Source organism: Ursus americanus, chromosome 8 (assembly GCF_024610735.1).
Source record: "Ursus americanus isolate L20-20 chromosome 8, mUrsAme1.1.p, whole genome shotgun sequence".
NCBI lineage: Eukaryota > Metazoa > Chordata > Mammalia > Carnivora > Ursidae > Ursus > Ursus americanus.
In genome coordinates, this window is record NC_142134.1 from 58,584,027 (window position 1) to 58,607,630 (window position 23,604).

At 33.7% G+C, this 23,604-nt stretch overlaps 1 long non-coding RNA gene across 37 annotated transcripts in view; it reads right to left on the reverse strand.

Annotated features, from left to right (window-relative positions):
• Positions 1-23,604, reverse strand: part of LOC123793462 (uncharacterized) — a 191,377-nt gene that overhangs the window by 52,385 nt on the left and 115,388 nt on the right. For 2 of the 37 annotated variants that reach the window (XR_015725548.1, XR_015725554.1), the window contains exon 13: positions 6-10,868. The exons of the other annotated variants lie outside the window; for them this stretch is intronic. This is a non-coding gene — a long non-coding RNA (uncharacterized LOC123793462). Of the gene's footprint in view, positions 1-5; positions 10,869-23,604 lie in introns of those variants that run through there. 37 annotated transcript variants of the gene reach the window in all.

Sequence of the window (23,604 nt, forward strand, 5' to 3'; positions counted from 1 at the left end):
TGCAAGAGATTTATTGAGGGAAATGCTCTTGAAAGACAAAAGCAGAGCAGGAGTATGCAGGAAAAGCTATTACAGGTTACAGAGCAGTGCGCAAAGAAAGGAGGAAGAAAGGGAGATTGTCGGGAAGAGCCTTGTTCTGTAAAGCTGCTCTGAGAGATTTTTGATAAGTCCATGGGGAACATCAGCGAAAGGATTTCCTGTAAGGGAGTCATAGAGGGCAGAAATGATCAGATCGTAGATTCCCCATTGTGCTCAGCCATTGCCAGGAGGCTGCAAGAGAAAGTGTAGATGGCCTCAGCTCAAATACTTTGGTAGGTCTTGAAAGCCAGCAGCTGGAGAGTGTCAGCTAACTGTACTCCTTACAGCTGATTGGGAAGTTCTTTCTTGAAAGGAAACTGAGCTACATATATATCTATGACTACCACAGAGAGGCACTGGAGAGAAAACAGATCTAAATCTACTAGGGCTAAAACATCTTTTCTTTCTTTTTTAATTTTTTTTTAAAGATTTTATTTATTTATGTGACAGAGAGACAGCCAGCAAGAGAGGGAACACAGCAGGGGAAGTGGGAGAGGAAGAAGCAGGCTCCCAGCCGAGGAGCCCAATGTGGGACTCGATCCTGCAACGCCAGGATCACGCCCTGAGCTGAAGGCAGACGCTTAACGACTGCACTACCCAGGCGCCCCAAGACATCTTTTCTTTACAGATGAAGTAGAAGTTAGGAAGTAAATAACAGAGTTTGAGTGAGATGAATATTAATACAAGAATAATACTGAAATGTATCCAAGTGTCTAATTATGCCCAGGAAAATGGGAAACTCATGCTTTCCAGTCCAAACCACAGAGTAAATTTAATGAGAATGGAGGATGTTGGAAGTGTGTTATGAGTTGACCAAATAGAACAGGTAACACTAGGATCATTTATTGATGCCTGAACAAAAAGACTCTAAAGTCCACATTAAGTGATCAATACTTCCTTCATTGTTCCTCTAACTTTTGTAATTCTCTTTACCATAGCCATGGTATAGAATTCATGGATTTATTTCATTCATTATACCTATAAAATATATTTCCCAACTGTGTTAAGACTTCTGTATATCTGTAGTAAGGCAAATGATAAATATTATATTTCACTCCATTTTTACCTTTAATTTTTCCAAATGCTTATAAAATTGCTCAAAAGAAGAAAAATAGAAAAAAAACCCCACTTCTTCTAAAGGAGTTGAATAAATTCTTATGTATTTCTTCTCAGTCTCAAACCATTTTTAAATATCTATAAGTCCCCTTTATATCAAACCATGCACATTCATATGCCATTCCCTACACAGGAATTGGAAGATTCTTTCTCAACCCTTTGAACATGATATTACTTCAAATCTAATTTTGTTCTCCTCATATGAAATAGGCCATAATTTTTATATCTGATTCAAAATTCCATTTGAATAACTTTCTCCTAAAATAATCTTCCTAATGGTGGTCATTCTCTGAAGCCAAATGTAAATAGAAATCCTTCAGGGCATAGCTCAAACGCTCCTTCTCTATGGAGCATTAGCTTTTTTTCTTTGATAAAAAACTGCTTGCCCTCTATCTCTACATTTTATTTTACTGTCTCTTTTAAAGCATGTTTTACTTCCTAATGTAATTATTTATGTCAAGAACAAGAATGGCTTTTAAGTCCACAGAATGCTTCAGTTTATAAAAGCCTTTTATGTATATCTCATTCTGTATCTACAACAGCCAACGGACGAGGTGGTTATCATACTAACCTGGTTAGTTCTAATTCAGAGGAGGGGTCAATCTGCTTAGATACCCAAATTAGGAGCAAAACCAAGAATCAAGCTCTGTCTTTCAGTATCAAATTAAGTGATGTTTCTATAATTTTTTGATGCAAACCTTTTGAGGGCAAAATTGATGTTTGTGTTTACTACACAAACTTCCATATAATCACGATTCAATTAAAAAGTTGAATGAGTAAAGGAATAAATAGGACCCAATGTATCCATATCATTTGCATATATCTCTCACAATAGCAGATAGCTGGATTTATTTCCTCTGTTTGACTATACTTTACTTGACATTTGTCTGTTATTTGCTTCTGTTAGTGGTCCTAAGTAATTTATGCATGTATATTTTTGCCTGCAAAGTTCTAATATGTTCATCAAGGGCAAAGAGTAGGTTTTCATTGTTTCTTATTGGGTGTTTTGGCATCTATGCTGTTATTTCACAACAGAAGAGTGAGAGTGTATGTGTATTGTTAGCCTCCCTTTGGGAAATGAAAACATGGTCCTTGAAAGCTGTAAAATTATGTATATGTTTCAGAGGAAATTTCTATACAGGATTATAACTTCTGTTATTGTAAATTTTTAATTTTTTCAATTAAAAAAAAGGCAAATCCTTATAGCATCACAGAATATTAATAGTGCAGTCCTGAATTAATTTTTAATAAAATGCTTTTTTATCTTAAACTGAGAAATACACAGTGAATTTTCATGACTATTTATTGTTTGCTAATAGTATTTCCTTGAACTTGCAAATCCAATTAACAAATTTATGTTAAGTAAAACATTTTTGAAATTAAGTGCATAGGATGCCAGGAATACTTCTTAAAACATTTATACATATAACAAAAAGAGTCATTGCTTATAAGTCATGCATATAAATTAATACAATTTATCTTTTAATCTTGTTTTGTTGTATTGAGTTTGGATGTTGACAATCAAACCAAATATGTTTATTTTATGAGGGAGTTTTCAAAATATGTGAAACTTGATTTTTCTGCACATGCACTCTTATATTGTTTGTGTAGGTCAAGAAAAGAAGCATACAAATGAAAATGTGTGGTTTAACATTTCATCCCAATACACATGTGTTCTGACCATCTTTGAACAGTGTATCTTACAGGAAATTTCCAGATCTTTAAGTGACACACACCTAGAGTTTTGTTCACTTCCTAAATAAAAGCCCTTTTTCCAAGTGGTTTAAAAGGTTTTGGATGGGGAGGTACCAGATGTCAGTAGTCTCAATCTTTTTAATGCAACTATAATGGAGAACAGCTTAGTGATTACCGCTGTGGAATTTAACCTTCCAGGTCACCAATTCAATCCCTTGGTGCTGCTGGCCTTTTGATAATAATAGGTCTCCTACTCTTGGACACACACACACAGAACACACAGCACACACACCACATACAGGCACAGAGGGGACGAGCAGTCAAAGCAAGGTATTAATAGAACATAAAAAATTATTGTCTTGAAATGAGTTACAAAGAAGAAGAGTAAATGTCATTTAACATCCCTTGCACAAAAAGTTAATGGGTATAATAATACAAGGTTTAATAGCACAAAAATATTTTAAGTGCCATTTTTGAAGAATAATATTCCATATTTTAAATTTCCTAATATTCTTCCACTAGGCGTTCAGGGAGTTTGTTTCTACCGATCATTGCCAGCTCACCTTTGTAATGGTCTTAAGCTACAGAAGAGTAGAAAATGGCAAAGTTAACCAAACCCTGGGGTGCTCCAGGAAACAATATGGAGGTTCAGTAGATGGTGTTCTTCCCTTTGAGTCAGGACAAACTGTGCTTATTTTAAAGCAGTTTTTGATTGTGAATGGGTTGGACTCTGCCTCAGCAAAAATCCAGGCTACATATCCACAGGAAACTAATTTAGAAAGAATACAGTAGTTATTAGAAGAGCTAACTCAGGTTGCAGAGTGAACTGTAAGGCCCTCAGTAATGATATTTAGCATGGGAGACCTAATGAGAAAGGCCTTTGCTTGTGTTTCAAAAAATCTTGTGAGCTACAATTAACAAAAGAAAGAATTAAAACCAAACAAACAGCAATAACCATCATGACTGCAATTTATTGACAACTTAATCCGTGCTAACAGGGGTCCCGTTAAAGAAGTTAATTTAATTTAAAATATCAAGGATACAAATATTCAAGTCCTCATTTTTTGGTAGAAACTGAGGTTTCCAGTGGTCAGAAAACTCATTAAGTGGCATATAGACAGTAAACAGAAGAGTCCAAAATGACATTCTAGTCCAGGTACATCTGATGCTGATACTCTTAACCACATTACTATATCAAAGATATTAATTTAGAACTTACTGGAAAAAAAAGTGACATCCAGGTTATTCAGCATGTACCTAATGAGAATGCTATATGTTTCAGAAAGTTACTGCATAAAGAAAGGAAAAGAAAGACAACATGTCCAGGTACAGTCCTCTTAACCTTCATGAATTGGTCAACAGGGCATGAGCAACATTTAGCTTTTAGTTTAATCTATAATTCAGTTTTTCATAGCATTGCTTTTGGTTCAGTGACTTCTATTCATCATTATTCTGGGAGTAGACATCACTCCATCTTCCCTGATGATGCATAACTTTGGAATATTCTCTAGCCAATTTACGTATCTCCACCTTGTCTTTCCAGTTTCATTTTACAGATTCTAGGATTTCTTCCTCTATCTCTTTTTTTCTTGAATATCTTAGATATACAAACATATTAACAAAGTATTAAACAAAAAGATATTCTTAAAATGTTACCTTTAAAAGAGGAATAAGAAACATTCTAAAACAATCATTGTATGTCTTTCTTTACTCAAATATCTAATTAACATCATTTGTGGTACCTGCCACTTTACAACAAGTAGAATTTATTTTGTTCCACTTGAATACCCTATTCTCCTCATCCTGGAATTATATTCCCTTAATAACCAACCTAGGTTCTCAACAAACCCTCAAGTTAAATTCCTAACAGTGAGCCATTTGGAATTACTGAGCCATTTGGAATTCTTAAAAGTGATGGGTGTTGGTCCATGAAATTGATCCCTCCAGCTCTGAACAGTGCTAAGCCTCATTTTTCTTTTCAGCATTGACTCCCATGAGGCTGTGTACATGCATGATTGTGTGCACTTTAAAATATATAAATCATATACATGTATATGTATGTGATTTACATGTTGATTCTGATAGCACTGAAGTTAACTGTTGCTATAGCTAGCAATTCAGAATGCAGTATTCTGAGGCAGAATTCACTTCTTACGAAAGAAAGAAAAAGAAAGAAAGAAAGAAAGAAAGAAAGAAAGAAAGAAAGAAAGAAAGAAAGAAAGAAAGAAATACAAATTAAAATGAATTAATCTTGCATCTTTTGCTCAGGAAATTCCAAAAACTGGCCCAATATATTTAGGAAAGTCCAATGAGACTCACTGGGTCTTCATTCAATAATACTACTTTCAGTAAAAAGAACGTACATAGACAAGTAAGAGAGACTATCTGTGTTAAATCTCAGAGTGTTTTTTTACATTTATCGCATGGTTCATTACATGACTCTGCATCTTTTGCCTCATCTGATAGAAAATGAAGCTATATTTTAAATGTGAAATAAGAATACTGAACTTCAGACAATTTTTACAAAAACAAATATAAAAACGATATAAAGCCATTACGTCCTAGTGCTTTGGTCATATACCAGTTTGGGTCAGATGTTGTTCTTGAAGTTCTAGGCAGCTAGAACGTTTTTTTTTTTTTTTTTTTTTAACAATATGCTCTCAGTTCATGTTGAATGCTTTCTTCTCTGATAAGCAAACTACAAATTTTTATTCCACAATAGGAGGAGTGTATCTCAGCATAAAACAATAAAATGCATGCCATATATTATGTTCACAATTTCAAGTTTTTTACTGTCCACTTTCCTTTTTGTATTTTAAAACCACTAATGTGGTAATTACTATTAAAATTGCTATGCATGCAAAGAATTTTGAAGTTACATTTTTACCACATGCTAATAATATACTGGGCAAATATGAGCCCATTGGTGACCTTTTATGTTCTGAAAAAAATTCGACATGTGACCACTAATGATAATTGGCTGAAAATCCATTAAGGCAGTACAGGGAATACTTGAGATCCTGAACTCCTGCTATATCATAACATACTGTAGATTGAAATTCAATATGACATGAGTCCATCTTTGGAAGATGAGAATTTGCAACTTGTCCCTTAATGTAAATATTCTCTTTTAATATTGTCCATTAGCATAGATCAGTGATATCAAAAAAAATCTCATCACAAGTTTTTAAAAGAAAAATTTGACCATTCCTTGTGCTTGCTCTCCCTCTCTCCATATACATATATATTTCACTATAAAGAGTTTATGATGTTATTATCTAAATTAACAAGCACGTGTTTGGACCTGTTGTGTGCCAGTCTCTGTGGTGGCTTAGGATATACTAAGATAAGTAACATGTGATTTTTAACTCACCAATATCTTTACTCTAGTAAATAGGTGGATTTTTTTAAGAGCTATGATAGAAGTGAGATTAAAATTTTAGGTATATAAGCAAGCTTTATAAAAACTTAAATAATGGTTTATTCAGCTAGATAATTACATAGACAACAGCCAAACATACACAGATCATTAAATATCAATGATGTATGCCACACCAGAAATTAATTATTGGTAATTAATGATTAAAAGCAGAGAGAGTGCTCCACATGCTAAGTAAAGCATTGGATGATGTCATCTCCAAGAACCATACCAAATCTAATATTGGTCAACATTTAAAATGTTTATTGTATAATTGTATGGATGACATTCCTGCAAAAAGTATCTTAGTTAAGGTTCATAATACATCTGCTTAACAGGAATAATTGTTTCATTTTATTAATGATGAAATGGGGACCCACCAATATCAAATAACTAGCATTAAGCATGACTGGTATTTTTATCCATGTTTTTCTTTTACTTTAGTTTGTCTCCAAATCTCATCTTTCAGGTCTGTTATTTGCCTGGAGATGTTAAGAAACGAAGAGGGCTTTTTTTTCCCCATTATTTTAAAATGGACATAGAAAGAAATTTGATCACAATTTCTTCACATATTTATAATCATTTTTCCATAGTAGGTTAAGATTTCTCAAGCTTTCTGGTTATTTCTTCCATACAATTAAAAATAAAAGATCATCCAATCTCATAAACAAGTTATAAGAAAGAATAACTGGAAAATTGTTATATTGAAATAGCATTAATTATATTAGTTATAATGAATTAGCATTGCTTTTTCAAAATACTTGTCTTCTTTTCCCCTGTTAGTGGCAATCAGCATTCAAATAATGCTAATGTAACATCATTGATAAATATGAAAAATTGAGTTTCCTAAGTGGAAATGAGTCAGCATTTTAAAGGTATTTCAAAAATTTCCACAGTATTATTGCTTGGGTTTAGAGTTTGAAATAACTTTGTCTTTTTAGAAAATCTATTCATGATGATAAAAGATGCTGGCTGTAAATTTGGAATTTTCAAAAATATGAACTGTTATCACTGAATAACTACATTAGAAAGACACATTAAATTAGAATTAGAGAAAGAAAGTGAGGATAACTTCTAGTATCATTTATTTACTAAATTCTCCCTTAAACTCTCTGTTGCTTAGTCAGTAAAACAAAGAGTTTATGTCAGACATATTCAAGTGTATTCCATTTCTAATGTCCTCACTAGAGTAAGTCAAGTTTTCTTTAGATATTGGATTGCTTGACACTTGAAAGTGTCAAAAATACTTTAAAAAAGTCTGCTTGATATAGTTCAGTAATTTAGTACATGTCAAATTAAGACTAAAAACTTTCCCAGGTGATATGGTGCCACTATGGAAAGAGAATGAATAAAATCACTAATCACTAAAAGATGGAATTGTGAAAATATTCAATTATTTATTAAAAGACTTAAAATTAACAAAGATTACAAAATTTGGGGCAGATTTGAATTCTGTAACTGTTCCAGATCTCTTCCTCAAATATCTTAAAACTAAAAGCTGAAAAAATACATGAATTATGCCTCCTTATTGCTAGTATTTTCTAATTGTATTTTTATAAATCCATAGTAGCTATATTGCAATAGTAACCAATAGCACATGTATGATATAATTATTTTCCTTAGTTGAAGTTTTGTGTATTTCTACTTTAAGCTCAAGTTAATGTGATTTCGAAAAGTCTATTGTAGAATTTCAACAATCACACATCAAATCTATATAGACCGATGCTTCCCTGCAGGGGGATCTGGACCACTTAGGGTCTGCTAAGATGGTAATGGACATCCACAAGGTATATTTTTGAAAATCTAATATTTCATCATTATAAAGTGAAAACCCTTCCAATGTGAGGAAAGACCACATGGTTAAGGTAAGATGTCCGTTTTCATTTTGACTAAAGCATCTACCACAGAGTCTAGCTGAGCATAATGAGATGGAAAGGGACATAATTAGAATGTATTCAGAATTTAGGCATAATGATATACCTATTTTAAAAAAAATACTATCTTGGGAACTTCAGTTTAGACATAAGTGATTTCTATATAATCACATTAAATATTTAGCAACATTTTGATGTAAAGCCAATAAAAATATCTCAAACCAAACTTACACTTTTATTATAAAAAAAATTAGACCAAGCAACAGATTTTACTCTGCAGCTGAGTAATTAAGGAAGGAAAAAGAAAGGAAATGGATGGAAATGGGTTTGCAAGTTTTCCAGTAGAATTTTGCATAAAACTATGTTTGAAATATGGGACAAACTCCAGACATACCTGGATGGAACAATAGTAAAAAAGGGAAGGAAAATAGAACAAACCTTGATATATTAACATTTCTCTTAACCCATACAGGGGCTGAAAGGCCAGAAGTTAATATTTTCCTTTAATCATCAATTTCTAGTATTTCTTGAACATTGAACAAACTCATATAGACTGTGAAATGGAATGCAAGGGCAATGAATAAATAAGAGTATCAGTAAGAAAAATGAATTAAACTGATTATTGAGCAGAACTGTAATATTTACATCATTAGTTCTTTAGCCATATGTATTTTCAATTACAGCATGACAGATGAGTTTATCATTGGTTTGTTTTTCTTGCCCCCAAAAAGGCCATTTTATTCTGCAGTGAGGATCTAGGCTGCTCTTCAGCCTTGTTTCCAAAAAAAGGTTTCATATGATGGAATGTATCAATCTTCCTTCTAAATGTGCATGACATTTTCTGAGTGAAAATGTTTTGTCATGTGTAGCTACAGAATGAAGACCATAATATGATATTCATTACCTTGACACTATCATTCCGAGGAAACCATGCTTTAGAATTTCAAGTCTTTGGTATAATCTGACTCTGACATTCAGCATTACATTCTCAAATTATTTAAAATCTATCCAGTCTGTCTTACACAAAGATGCTTCTTCTCATCTCAACGTTCATGTTAGACTAGTATGAATGGGATGGAATTAAGGGGAACAAATAGTATGATCACTATGGAAGAAGTCTTCATTGATAACATTGGTTGGTGAAATCCTGGAATACATATGTGTGTGTGTGTGTGTGTGTGTGTGTGTGTGTGTGTACAGTAACATATATTGTATAATTATGTATGTCATATTATATATAGTTACAACTACCTTTTAAATCAAAGTATAAACTTGATATAGTGGGAAAACCTACTGAAGTGAATATCCAGATAAAAATATTATTAAAAACAAAGAATTGATCTAGTGTCCTCTAAACTTTTGAAAACATTGACATTTAATATCAATCTTGCAATTCAAAGAGAAGCCTTTGTTTAATACAGTAATGCATATCTTAAATTAAGAGAACTGAACCTACCATTGAGTCTAGAATAAGTGAAGGACATTACTATTTATGGTGGAACTGAGACAATGAAAGTCAAAAGCTAACCCAAACCTGATGATTGAAAATATTTTTCTTCAAAATGAAAAGGCTAAAACACCAACCAAACATGACAAAAGCATGTCCCAAATCTATCTTGTGAAATAATAGCTCCAAGTTATAAATATTAGTAGTGTCATTTAGGAAACAAAAAAGGTTTTTGCTGACCCAATAAACTTAAGCAATGTTGTATTAAATGAAGCTTAACAGTTTTCTTAACTGCAAAACTTACCAGAACATGCTATTTCATTGTAGAAACCAAGAACAGAACATACCTCTAATTTTTTTCAGATTTAGATCACCAACCTTTTCTACACTGAGCTTTGTGCAATCACCAATCCACAAAAATCACTTTGAAACCCATGTTTGTAATCAATACCATGTGCATATATAGATGTAATTATGCCTAATAAAATTATTATAATAATGCAACTATGTTAATAATGCACATAAGAGGGATCCATGATATACAACTAGGTTTTCTCTCATAACTGCTCTCTTGATGGCTATAAATAATTTCTTTTTACAATGTTCAAGAATGCTAATATCGCCATTTTTCTTTAATGTTTGACTTATTGAAAAAAAGGTGTTGATGTTGTCAATGTATGTTGCATTTTCTATGACGCATTGATGATCTATCTGTAGCGTAAAGCAGTCAAAAATATTGGTTTACAATTCCTCAGCTATCTATCTGTTATTTGATAACTTTACATTGAGTCTTCACCCTATGCTATAAATGCAAGTCCATAATGTATCCAGTAACAATGCTCTGAAAAGCCAAATCAATCAGTGATGATGATGAAGATACTAACGGCACTACGTTGTAAAAGCCTGCCATTACAAAAGCAAATTTTGATGCAAGGAAATGAAAACTGTATTGACAAGATGGAAAATGAAAAGATATTTTTAAAATGTTTAAAATTCAAACTTTAGTGATTCCTTACTCATAGTATTATTTGTTTTTATTTTACTTTTTTTAATAATATTTATTTTGTTATATTAGTCAACATACAGTACATCCCCAGTTCTTGATGCAATGTTCCATGATTCATTACTTGCATAACAAACTTGACTTTAGCAGTAACTTCTGTAATTCCGAATTCCTCTTAGAGACATGGCACTCTTGAAAGTCCAGGTGCGAAGAGTTCCTGATGTTTCTTATTTGCACCTAGAAATTACAGAATTTCTCTACTGTCATTAACCTTTTCCTGTATAAGACATTGAATTAATCAAATTTTGTCCCTGAAGGTCATTTCCCTCCCCCTTCGGTATCTCTCTTGTACTTTGCTGTTGCCTCCCTACAAAAAGTAACAGAAGGAAACACACAACACACACACACACACACACACACACACACACATCACACAAATTCTGTTGTCCTTAACATTTCCTCTTAGCTACTTAAAGTTTTAGTCCAAGGTAATCTCACCACTCCAGCCCCCCATAGAGTGCTTCAAATATTTTTGGATCCATCTCTCCTCATGAAAATCTGTCTCACCATTTCTATTTCCTTGGGGACTTACTTAAAACTAAGGTAGCACTTACATTTCAATTAGGTATACCAAATTTTAATCCAATAAAATTATAAAGTGAAAAATCTGTGCATCTCTGAGAAGGAGATGCAAATTGTTGTCATGGGGTTTATATTACACTGGCAGATGCCTATTGTTCCTAAAAATGAAATTAAAACTGACTCCAAAGTCATATAGATTGTAATTTCAATAGTAGATATATGCTTTTATCTGATATGCAACTCTCCTTAAGAACTACTGTTATTATATATTGTACATCTCTGTGTCAGGATATCTTTGGTTCTAAGTAACATAAAATATAACAAAACTAATTTAAGCAATGCAGAAGATTGATAGGCTCACTTTAAAATCTGAGCACAGAATGGGTTTTAGGTAATGGTCAATCAGCTTCTGATTTAGTTTAGCTGCAATGTCCTCTCTACCCTCTTCCATCTGTTAGCTTCATTGTTAGACTGACTTCTCTCATATTTACCAAATGGTGATATGCTTCTTCATTCATGTTGATAGGAAAGGGTGTTCCCAGTCGTAACTATTAAAAAGTATCTTGAGATCTTCACTCATTGAATCACCTTTCGGGAATATCTGCTTTCAGTCAGGTAGTGTCACACACAGATGATATTAAATGTAGATTACCTGAACCAATGATTGTGGACAGGGAAATGTGATTGCCTTCATTGTCCCCTCTAAACCACAGGGCTACAGCCCAATGTGGCATAGCTGAAGCAAAGAAAAGCAAATGCCTTGTATAGGATTAGAAAAGTATAGGCTAATGATTCAGATTATGTGAAATTTGATTTTGATTTTCTTTAAAAGATAGGTTGCATTGACTAAAACTCATGCTGATATTAAAAATTTTAAATCTCCAAATTTTAGTCATCACATAAAACATATATTGTGCATAGTGTGCCTATGTTCATGTATGCCTTCACACACCATAAAAGAACACTTCTAGTGTGCTATTAGAAACTTTTCCTTTCCAAATATTATGGCCTTAAAAATTAACACTCAATTATAATTCTAGAAAATACATAACTAAATATAAAATATGTTCTTTCATTAGATGATAGTAGCCACAGGTATTCAGGTCTTAAAAGATTTAGCATTTTCCAATATAGATTCTTTTTAAATAAGCTCAACTTAATATGAAATTAAATAACAAAAGTAAGGGAAAAATAAATACTTACATGTGTTACATATATACACATATGTGTGTGTTTATAAATTTTAAGATTACTTTAACCCCCATTCATTAAATACAAAGACACTCATCAAACACTCCCTCTAGCCTCTGTTCTGATAAACTCCTATTCATCAATCAGAATTAACTCAGACATCACTTCTTCCTAATTCCTTTCCTGAATGATTCACCCAGAATCAATCATGCACGGCCCTAATGCCTATGTACTTTATTTTCATTTCTGTTAAGTGTGTTTCACTCTATCTTAAATACTTGTTTCCACATCTGTGACCCACTACACTAGACCCTGCAAACTTTCTCTCAATAGAACCAGATAGTAAATATCTTAGGCTTTCAAAGCCATACAGTCTAAGTTGCAACTACTCAGATCTGCCATTATAGCACAAAAGCTGCCATAAATAATAGGTAAGAAAGGGTGTGGTTATGCTCCAGAAACACTATTTACACAAGCAGGTGGCAGGTTGGATTTGGCCATAAGCTATAGTCCACAAGATGATGAAATTCCTCAAAGGTAAAGTCTGCAGTTCTCGGTGTTTTGTGTGTCTGTTTTGCACCTGTTAGCACAATGCCAAACACACAAAGGAGAGCCGGTAAATGTGTTTTTAATTTTGGTTTAGTTAAATCAAATTATAGCAAATAAAGTTCTAGTAATTCTAATATTTAGAAGTCTGGTGCTTAAAACCTGAGATGTTTCCTGTTCAATATATAACCACTAGTGATGTGTGGCTGTTTAATCTTAAATTAATTAAAATCAAATAAAATTTAAAATTCAGTTACTTGGTTACACTAATCATATTCCAAAGATTCAATGACTATATGGTGCTAATAGATTAAACACCACAGATGTAGAACATAACCTTCATCGTACAAAGTCCTACTGGGCAGTCCTAGATTATATGACGCACAAAGAGATACCTTCAGGAAGAATTAGGTAGTGCGTAAAGTATGGTTTGGTATGGCTTGAATACACCACCCGGATGGAATTTTAAAAAATGTGAAGTTAGAATATGCACAACAAATAAGAGTGTGAGTTTAGTTAATAACTTAGGTAATTAGACACATTTGTTCTATTATTTAAAGCAGAAGGATTAAGTAAAACTTTGTGTGTATGTGTATTTGCATGTGCGTGGATAACTAAAACTCAAGATTTATGGTGGATGTCACGCAAAAAATATAACAGTTACGGTTACCAAGGAGTTTTCAACATTATTGGCAAACAGAGGAACATGGAAAATATCTTTGTGCTATTTCTTGAGTGTGTGTGTATGTGTGTGTGTGTGTCATATATGATTTTGCTCAAAGCATAGGGTGAGTTAAATAACTGGTTCTTAACATTTTAACCTTTAACCTCCTATTCTTCATATTTGTTATTTCCTCTCCAACCTGATTTTTCCATGATTCAATCATCTCTCACTTTGATTGCATCAATAATCTTCTAATCTGTCTTCCTATAAGATTGCCACCAGTAATCTATCTTCTACTTAGTCATTAATGGGATAAATTTAAAAGGAAAGGAAGATTATATCATGTTGCTTTCCAGCTTTCAGTGACTCCCCCCTGCCTACGAGAGCTGAGGCTCTAATGGCTTTTGTCCAGCATTCCTAAATATCTTTCAGACCTTATACTTCATACTCTAAATTACTGAACTACTTGAGTATCCCAATCATTTTATTCATGACTTTAATAATGTTGTTCTATTTCCCTGTACATACTTCCTCTCGCCCTTTATTTTGCTTATAACTTACTCATCCTTTAAAATTCACTCACTTAGCATGATATTGTTCAATCCACTTATTTCTATTACTATACAACATATTTAAATAATAATAGGAAGTGGTTTTGAGGGATAAGAACAGTAAGAGAAGACTCCCCATTAAAGACGAAATCTAAATTGTAACAGCAAGGATGAATAAGATTCAGTCAAGTCAAAAGGGGCAAGAGAATATTCCAGTCAATCAAAGAAATTGCATGTCCAAAGGAGTGCTTGCAGGCAGGAGAAAAACACAAATGTTAATTGGTCTGTAAGTAATCTTGTAGACCTGGAGCATACATTACGAGTGTTGAGAAATGCTAAACGATGAGATGAGGCATAAACAGGACTTTCCTCTTAAAGGGTCTTTAAATGGCATTTCAAGGAGTTTGCATTTTACCCTGAGACTAAAGAGTATTGGAAAGTATTAGTAGGAAAAGTGTGAGCAATTAGAAACATGTGCCTGGAATTAACCTAGAGATACAAAGCTAGTTTGTAAGATTTTTGTCTAATCAGCTAAAATATGTTGACACTTCAGATTGGCTAGATCAGAGAATCACTAAAAAGGTGAAAATGAAAGTGATTCATGATTGGCTGGACACACTGGGAAAGTGGTAAAAGGGTAATGAGGGTATAACAGACTTCTAGGATGGAATATTACTTGAAACATGTTTTTATTCGATTCACTAAAAACACTAGCCACTGAACGAGAGATTGTGTGTGTGTGTGTGTGTGTGTGTGTGTGTGTGTGTGTGTGTGTTAAGGGTAGGGAAGATGTGATAATGAGTTAATTTCATATGTTGATATGCCTGTGGTCATAGAAGTGCAAGAAGATAATTTAAAGTAATTAGGTGCGTGAATTTGAAAAACAAGAGAATGCAGGAATGGAGATACAAATTTTAATGGCATTAGGTTATAGATGGGTGACTAGGACTTGAGAGTGTTTAATAAATGAATTAAGGGCAGGATATAAAAAAATCACACCTTAAAGACAAGTTTAAAGGAGAAGAAAAAATGTAGCAATGAAAGTGTGGTTTCAGAGGAACAAAAGAATGAGAACATCTCAAAGAGGAAATTGTGGCAGGCGGAATTCTACGATGGCCCCCAAGATTCCCTCCAAATGGTTTAAGTTTCCAGTTTGGTCTCCTCTCTTTGAGTGTGGGCAGGGCCTGTGATTATGATGGGATAGCTTCTCCCCAACCTGATTATATCACCCTACATAGCAAAGCACATACTATATTCTCTCTTCACAATTGTTATTTATGATTTTTCCAAAGCAGACTGGATGGAGATTCTCCTGCTGGCTTTGGAGAAGAAAGCTCCTATGTTATAAGAAAGGACCCATGTCTAGGACATGACTCTATCCTCTAGGAGTACACAGAGATCTCCAGTCAATAGCAAGAAAGGAAAACAAGGACCTCCGTCCTTCAATCTGAATGACCTTGGAAGAAGCCCTGAGCTCCAAGATGAGACTGCAGCTTGACCAGCACTCTGAGACCCAACACAGAGATGTCTGTGATGCCATGCCCAGACTCATGACCCACAGATCTGTGAAAAAATAAATGTGTGTTGTTTTAAGATTAAAAAAAAAAATCATGTAGCTAAGTTTTTGGTAATTTGTTACATAGCAATATAAAACCAGCATGGGAATATTCCAAAGGACTGAAGAAGCATGAAACAAAAAGTTTAACTTGAATTTGCAAACCAGTATGTTGGTGATAGGGATGAAAGAAGTTTTAGTGGAAAGATGGATGGAACTCAGATTTTACCATATAAGAAAGGGAAGGGGAGGAAGCAGAGGAGCATTAACCTTTTCTGTACCAATGGTGATGATCAAAAACCTTGAATAGTATTTAAGAGTGATCATTTTTCTGGGGCACCTGGGTGGCACAGCGGTTAAGCGTCTGCCTTCGGCTCAGGGCGTGATCCCGGCGTTATGGGATGGAGCCCCACATCAGGCTCTTCCACTATGAGCCTGCTTCTTCCTCTCCCACTCCCCCCACTTGTGTTCCCTCTCTCGCTGGCTGTCTCTATCTCTGTCGAATAAATAAATAAATAAATAAAATCTTTAAAAAAAAAAAAGAGTGATCATTTTTCTTCTTACGTCTTAATATGGAACTTGATGATGATGATGATGATGACGATTATCATTGCTGTTGTTTTATAAAATGGGGAATATCCAGAGGAGAACATGGAACCTAGAAAGGGGAACGTGGATTATACAAAAGTGAAGCATCTTTGTAGGCAGAAAAGGATAATATTAGTTGCTCACAAACTCAGAAAGCAAAGCAACTTTAATATCAGGAGAAAATGTGAAACAGAGGACACCAATTCCATTTAAAATGGAAATGCAGAAAAGAAGACAATCCTTATTTATTAGATTCTCAATTCTCAGTGAAGAAGGGGGGCAAGCTTCCCCTCACCCCCATTTAAGGAGACATTGAAGATCATGAGGTTGTGAATTCAAATTCAAGCTTCAACTATTATTCATTATAGAACCTTGATATTTACTCTTTATCATTTCACCTTCGGTTTACAGTAAAATGAGAATAGTAAAACCTCTTCTCCAGAAAACTGAGAGGATGAAACGAGGTGGTATTTGTAGTGGGTTGAGTAGATTGCTTAGCACATTGAGTACTCAGAGAATTGTAGCTATTTTATTAGCAAGACTGAGCATAGTTTTGTGGAATGAAGAATTTGAGGGGAGTGGGAAACATTTGAGATAACTTTGTGAAGAATAAGAAAGGCAATTGAGTGGGGAGGTATGAAATAATTCCTCAAAAATGTTTAGGTCTCAGGTGAGATAAGAGATAAAGACTTTCTTCTGTTACCAGTATGTGAGGGTGCACGATTATTCGGGGCCGGTTGTATAGAGACGCCAAAAGCAGGAGAGAATGCAGGGAAGCCAATCCTGGATCTAATTTATGTGGGCTAATTGTGGTTGAGGAACAATGGAGCAAAGGACTTGAGGGATAAGTAAAGGGATGACACAAGTGTTCGGAATTGATAAGGACCAAACTAAAGCTGGGAGTTACGGATAGAAAGGATATAGTAGAGAAGCCAAGGTACAGAGATTTCCACTTATACCAAGGATATACTGTGCTCAGAATAATGTGAGAAAAGGAGAAAAATGGAAGATTGTCATCACTAACTTTGATGATTACATTTAAATTTTTAGGGTAAAATTAATAGATATTGATTAATAAAATGAATAAATACATTTTAAAAATCCTAAATGTTGTCCGGGATGATGGCAAAAACTGAAGTAATGGGAAAACCATAAGCCAGGTACCCAAGAATTTTAAACATAGAAGTGACTTGCCAGTTGGTTGAAGACAACGCCAAGGAATGGTGGGGGTGACAGTCAAATATTTCCTTCATGTCAAATGGATATTTATTATAATACTAAAATTTTTACCTTTGCACATATTTGAACTAAATTGGTATTGAAATATTCATTATTTTATGTCTAAGAGTTGTAAACTTCAGGAAATTTTAGTCTCTTGCCTCATTTTTGTTTATTATTCAGAACATTTTAATTATGTTCTGTGAAGTGTCTCTTGGGAAGAATGACGATACTGTGGACGTGCTGTTCGTGCTGTAGATGAGTGTGGATGTCGTGGTGAAGTGTGAGGAAAAAAGAGGTGCTTTCTGAGCATTTCATGTATATAGGGAATCAATAATGTTAGTTTTTCTAGACTATCTGGAGTCTAAAGATTGTTGAGGAACAAAGAAAGATGTTGAGTTCCAAGTACAGAGACATGATTATTAGGTCCTCCTGTTGCTCAGTTAATAGAAAATAAAACAATATGCAAAATATATTTATTTTTGTGAAACAGATCTAAACATGTTTAGAGACTTATTACATAAACTTCATGATGTACATTTTTTCCTCTTTCAAAATCAGGAGAAACTGGGGGTTGAAGGTAGAAAATGTCTGCAGTATACTTTCCTCAAATTAATTTTTTTTTACAGAACTGCCAACGTCCGCATCTTTTTCTTTAAGTTAAGATGGCACCTGCAACCTCTTGCAGTCCTGGCAGGAAAACTGCACAGCCTCACGGAAACACGCTTGGCAGGGAAGGCGGGAGGCTTGTGACACACACTTTACACCTGTTTAGATGTCTTGTCACTTCATGGGGTTGCTTGCAGTTTCCACCTCATGTAAATTTTGAGTTGAAACTGATGACTAACATTCTTTATCAGAGTGTACTTTTGTCTGATTTTGGAACCCGATTGCCTTTTCTATCTCAGCCGCATCTTCCACAAGTTAAAAAAAAAAAAAATGTTTGTGCCAATTTTTGTAACTGGGCTCTTATGATGGAAGCGTTCCCACTATGTGGCCCTGTAATCAGTCAGTTACGTTCCCTACTGTGTCTTAGTTATAATTGAGAATAGCTTTTGATATTCAAGATTAATCACTTTCACAAGTTCAAGGACTCCCTTAATAATCTTTGGTATGGCTCATGCCTTAGAAGCTATTTATTCGGCATGTCAATGCTGGAATAATCCAGACACTGCTCTCAGTTTAGGAAACTATTGCTTCTCTCAGGATTCATAAAAAAAATAATAATAATAAAAATAGAATAAAATAAAATTGTGGGGTGCTTTGATTCTCTTTTTTTTTCCCATTGTACTAATTAGGACAATGCAGTAACAAACTCATAATAAAGATTGTGAATTGGGCCCATTATAATAATAATGTTTAAATATATTGGGAAGTAGCCTTGCTTTTGATGTTTACATAATACAAGGTATAGATCAAGGATTATTTTCCAATTGTTTTAGCATCACTTTTTGGAGACTATCCTTTCTCTATTCAATCGCCTTTGCACTTCTGTCAAAAATCTCCATTCAATTGCCTTTGCACTTTTGTTGACCATATATGTTTGAATCTACTTTGGAATTTTCTCTTCTACTTAATTTATTTGTCTATCATTATGCTCCAATACAATAGTTTTACAGTAAGTATTAAAACTGGATCATGTAAGTCCTCCACTTTTGTTCCTCTGTGTCAAAGTTGTTCGGTTATTCCAAATCACTTGCATTTCTTCTATACGAATTTCACAATCAGCTTGAGAATTCTTACAAAAAAGGCTTGTAGGATTTTGTTTGTGATCACATTTAATGTATAAATCAATTTGGAAATTATTTTAATAGCAAAAATAATATATTTTTGAAGATTTTATTTATTCATTTGTCAGAGAGAGCACAAGCAGGGGCAACAGCAGACAGAGCAGGCAGAGGGAGAAGCAGGCTCCCCGCAGAGCAAGAAGCCCGATGTGGGACTCGATTCCAGGACCCTGGGATCATGACCTGAGCCAAAGGCAGCCTTTCAACCAACTGAACCACCATCCCAGCAAAAATATTTTAAACTTTAATTTAAACTCATGTTCATTAATTGCGAACTAAGTTTCACATCCTATGTCAGACTTAATTGGAACAGGTTTTATTGATGAAAATAATCACTGATTCTTATTGGTCATGCACTATGCACCATATATTGTAACGTTGTATATACTATAATTAAACATTTAGTAACTGATGAACATCCAAATTGTTTCCAATGTTTTGCTCTAATGCATAAGGTAGAGATAAACACCTTTGTATAAACATTTCTAGTCTTAAATTCTAAGATTTTGGTAGGATCATTTCTCAGAAATCAAATGGCTCGATCACAAGTATATGCATTTATAATATACAGAGACACTCCAAATTACCCTAAAACTAATATTTCCTAACCAGATAATAGTTCCCATCTCTATTAATCCTTGCCAACACTTATTTTAATTTTGTTTTATTTTTGCCATTCTGAAGAACAAAAGAAATAGTTTATTTTTGTTTTGTAATACAAATATTTATTACTACAAGCCAAGAATATTTAATGTATTTTGTCTACTAGTAATTCTATGCATTTGTTGTTAATTTTTTTGGCAATTTCTCCTTTACTGTCATCATTCACATTGAATTTCATGCCAATTCATTGCTATGTACGTCACCTAGCTTTTCATAGACTATTTCACCATTTTGACTTGACATTTATTTTATTTCATTGACACTTCATATTTCTATGAATGCAAATATTTGTTTTTTGGGTTTTGTTTTGTTCTTATTTTTTGGCTTAGAAAAGTATTCTTTATTCTGTAAATAAAGCACATACACACGATCACATACACACACATATTACCCAATATTTTCTATAATGTGTTTATTCACTATCACAATAATAAATCTCTGTTACAAACAACATCGAAATGTCAGACAGTTTAAGCAGTGCACATTTAATTTTCACTCTCATGGGGCTGAGTCAGCAGGAACCCTGCAGGGTTAATCTGTGACTCACTGGTTTTGTTCTGGGTTGTATATTGAGTTCTAAAGTACTCTAAATATTTCTTCATTCTAGGGCAAAACTCCTTCCAGACATGTTTTTTCCATGGTAAATGGAGAAGCAAGAAAGCAAGTCAAATTGCACAACCACATGTAAAGCTCCTGCTCACATTTTGCATAGTAATTTTTCACGAGCCCAATTAAGTCACATATTCAAGGAAATAAAATGAGAGTGGTAATTGCATGTTGCTAACACTAAAGCCAGGGCAAAGGCAGATAGGACTGGAAGAATTGGGAGTATTACCCAACGTGCCTAAAACTATTTCAATTTTCATTTAAATTTCATTTTCACTTTAAATGATACAGTTTTTGTTTTTATATATGATAGTAATACTATTTTATTAATAGTATTTCTTCATATATAATTTATTAAAACAATATATTTAATAATTATTATTTAACATAAACATATATTAATATATTAAATTACTTCAACAAGATTCATTGAAGAATCCATCTCTTATAGACTATTTTGAAATGGTTCCCACTATCATGTATTTAAACATCATATATTCTTACTTTCTGGTCTCTCATTAAGGTATTTGTCTATATTTACCCAACACAATAGTATTATAGTCAGTAAAAATTTAGACTGATGAAAAAGGTGCCCTTTCTCTATTATTTACTAAAAATATTTGTGGCTATTCTTGGTCCCTTTCTTTTCACAACATGTGTTAGTTAATTTTACAAAATGTCATAATTAATTTACAACATACATCAGTGTGCCTAGGCTATAGTACCCCGTTACTTAATCAATCACTAATTTAGGTGTTGCTCTAAAGTTATTGTGTAAATGTGGTTAACATCTACAATTAATTGCTTTAAGTAAAGCAGAGATTATCCTTTATGGTGTGGTGGGCCTCATATAATCAGTCGAAGGCCTTAAATGCATAAACGGAGGTTTGCCAGAGAATAAATACTGCTTTAAGATTAAAGCATCAACTCCTGCCTGAGTTTCCAGCCTAATAATTATTTTTTTAAAAAAGATTTTATTTATTTATTTGACAGAGAGATAACCAGCAAGAGAGGGAACCCAGCAGGGGAGTGGGAGAGGAAGAAGCAGGCTCCCAGCGCAGGAGCCCGACGTGGGACTCCATCCCAGAACGCCGGGATCACGCCCAGAGCTGAAGGCAGACGCTTTAACGACTGCGCTACCAGGCGCCCCTCCAACCTAATAATTCTTACTGATCCACTAGATAGGTAGACAAATTTGTTAAGTTTCACATGAAGACCTATTGGAAATAGATTGGAAATTACATTTAAATATAGATTTATTTGGAGGCAATTGACATCTTTATAAGATCGAATTTTCTAATAAGAGAAAGTGGGATGATATAATTTTCATCCTTTTATATTCTTTTAATAAAACATTATATATTTCTGGCCCAGACTTGTCAGTTCATTACTAGATATTTTACGGTTTTGTTCTATCCTGAATATGTCTTTTTCTATGACGTTTTTAAGTTGTGGCTGGTATCAAGTTCAGATTTTTTTCCATATATATCACTCATACCTGTGCCTACTGTCAAAAATTTTTTAACTATTTTCTGGTCAAAAGTTTTGAATTTCTTCAAATAGACTATTTAAGAAAGATGTCTTCTTTTCTCTGAGTATATGTCTTCCATTTAGAAGTACCTCTGAGCATAACATTCCTCGACTTTCTCTGGCTTCCCATTCACTCATTTGTGTGATAAGTTTGAAGAAGGAAATATATGTATCTTCTATAAACTGCTTTCTTCTGGGAGAAAAAAATGAAGGAAGGAAGGAAGGAAGGAAGGAAGGAAGGAAGGAAGGAAGGAAGGAAGGAAGGAAGGGGTTTCCCTTAATTACACTGGGCTCTTTGGTAAGCTTGGATATAGCCCTGCCTGCAAGGAAGCCCTGTGGTGGTCTAGCATGACTTTAAAAGAGTGTCTAATTTTTATTTCTGAGTTTCTTTAAAAGGAAAAGCATCTGTTGAAATTTTAACCACCATTTTCCAGTACCAACTCTAGTGATAATGAAGGCGATATATCTTTCTCATCCGTTACATTTCTGTTTCTTTCTAATGTTTTCAGCACTTGGAAGGGGAAAGATGAGTTTGTAAGTGAGTGCCCTAGGTATCCATTGAAATAGAAATCATTTGTGATTAATTAATGATTATTTTTTTCATATTTTACTTTTTGTCTTATTGCACTGAATATGATTACTAGCAAAATTGTGAAAAGTAGTTTACACTAGAGAGCTTCCTTATCTTGTTCCTGGAACAATTCTGAGGTTAAATCATAAAAATATTATATTTGCTCTGTTTCTGGAAGATAGGATTTATCAATATTGGAATGTTTCCTTTTAAATTTTGTTTATAAAAGTGTGATCAGATTGCTACAAATTTATCTTCTTTATCATATTAAGGTGATCATTTTCTTTCATATAATGAGATGTGAGTAAATATTTAGACAGCTTAAATTGTGTGTATACACATACCTATGCATGTGCAAAAGCAAATCATTAGGAGGAACTCTCTGAACCAGACAAATTTATAAATACACATTTCCAAGTTTGGGCAACACTTCCTTAACTAATTATGTTTTTCGGTAGAGTTTAAGGATATAGAGATAACAAAATAGTAATTTTAAAAACTCATTCCTAGCTCCATATCTCACTCCATGTTCCTCCTTCTTATTTACTTGTGTTTGTAAAAACAAATGAGTAGTGTTTGGAATGCAAGTACTCTGTACTTCACACATTAATGTCATTGTAATTTTCTAGCTTGTAGTCATTCAACATTATTATTTAAATTATCCATTCCATATTGCTATGTATACATCTAATTTGTGGTTTCTGTCTTGTGCATGGTATAGTCCATGATATATATTTGATGGTGGACACCTAAGATGTGATACTTACCAAATATTACTGCAATAAACATATTTCTATCTGTCCTCCTATGCAGTGTGAGAAAATTGCTTCCAGATATAAATCCAGGATTGGAATTGCTATAATCAAGTTTATGTGAATATTGAATGTGAGCAGATGGTGCCGGTTTATTTAAAATTTCTTC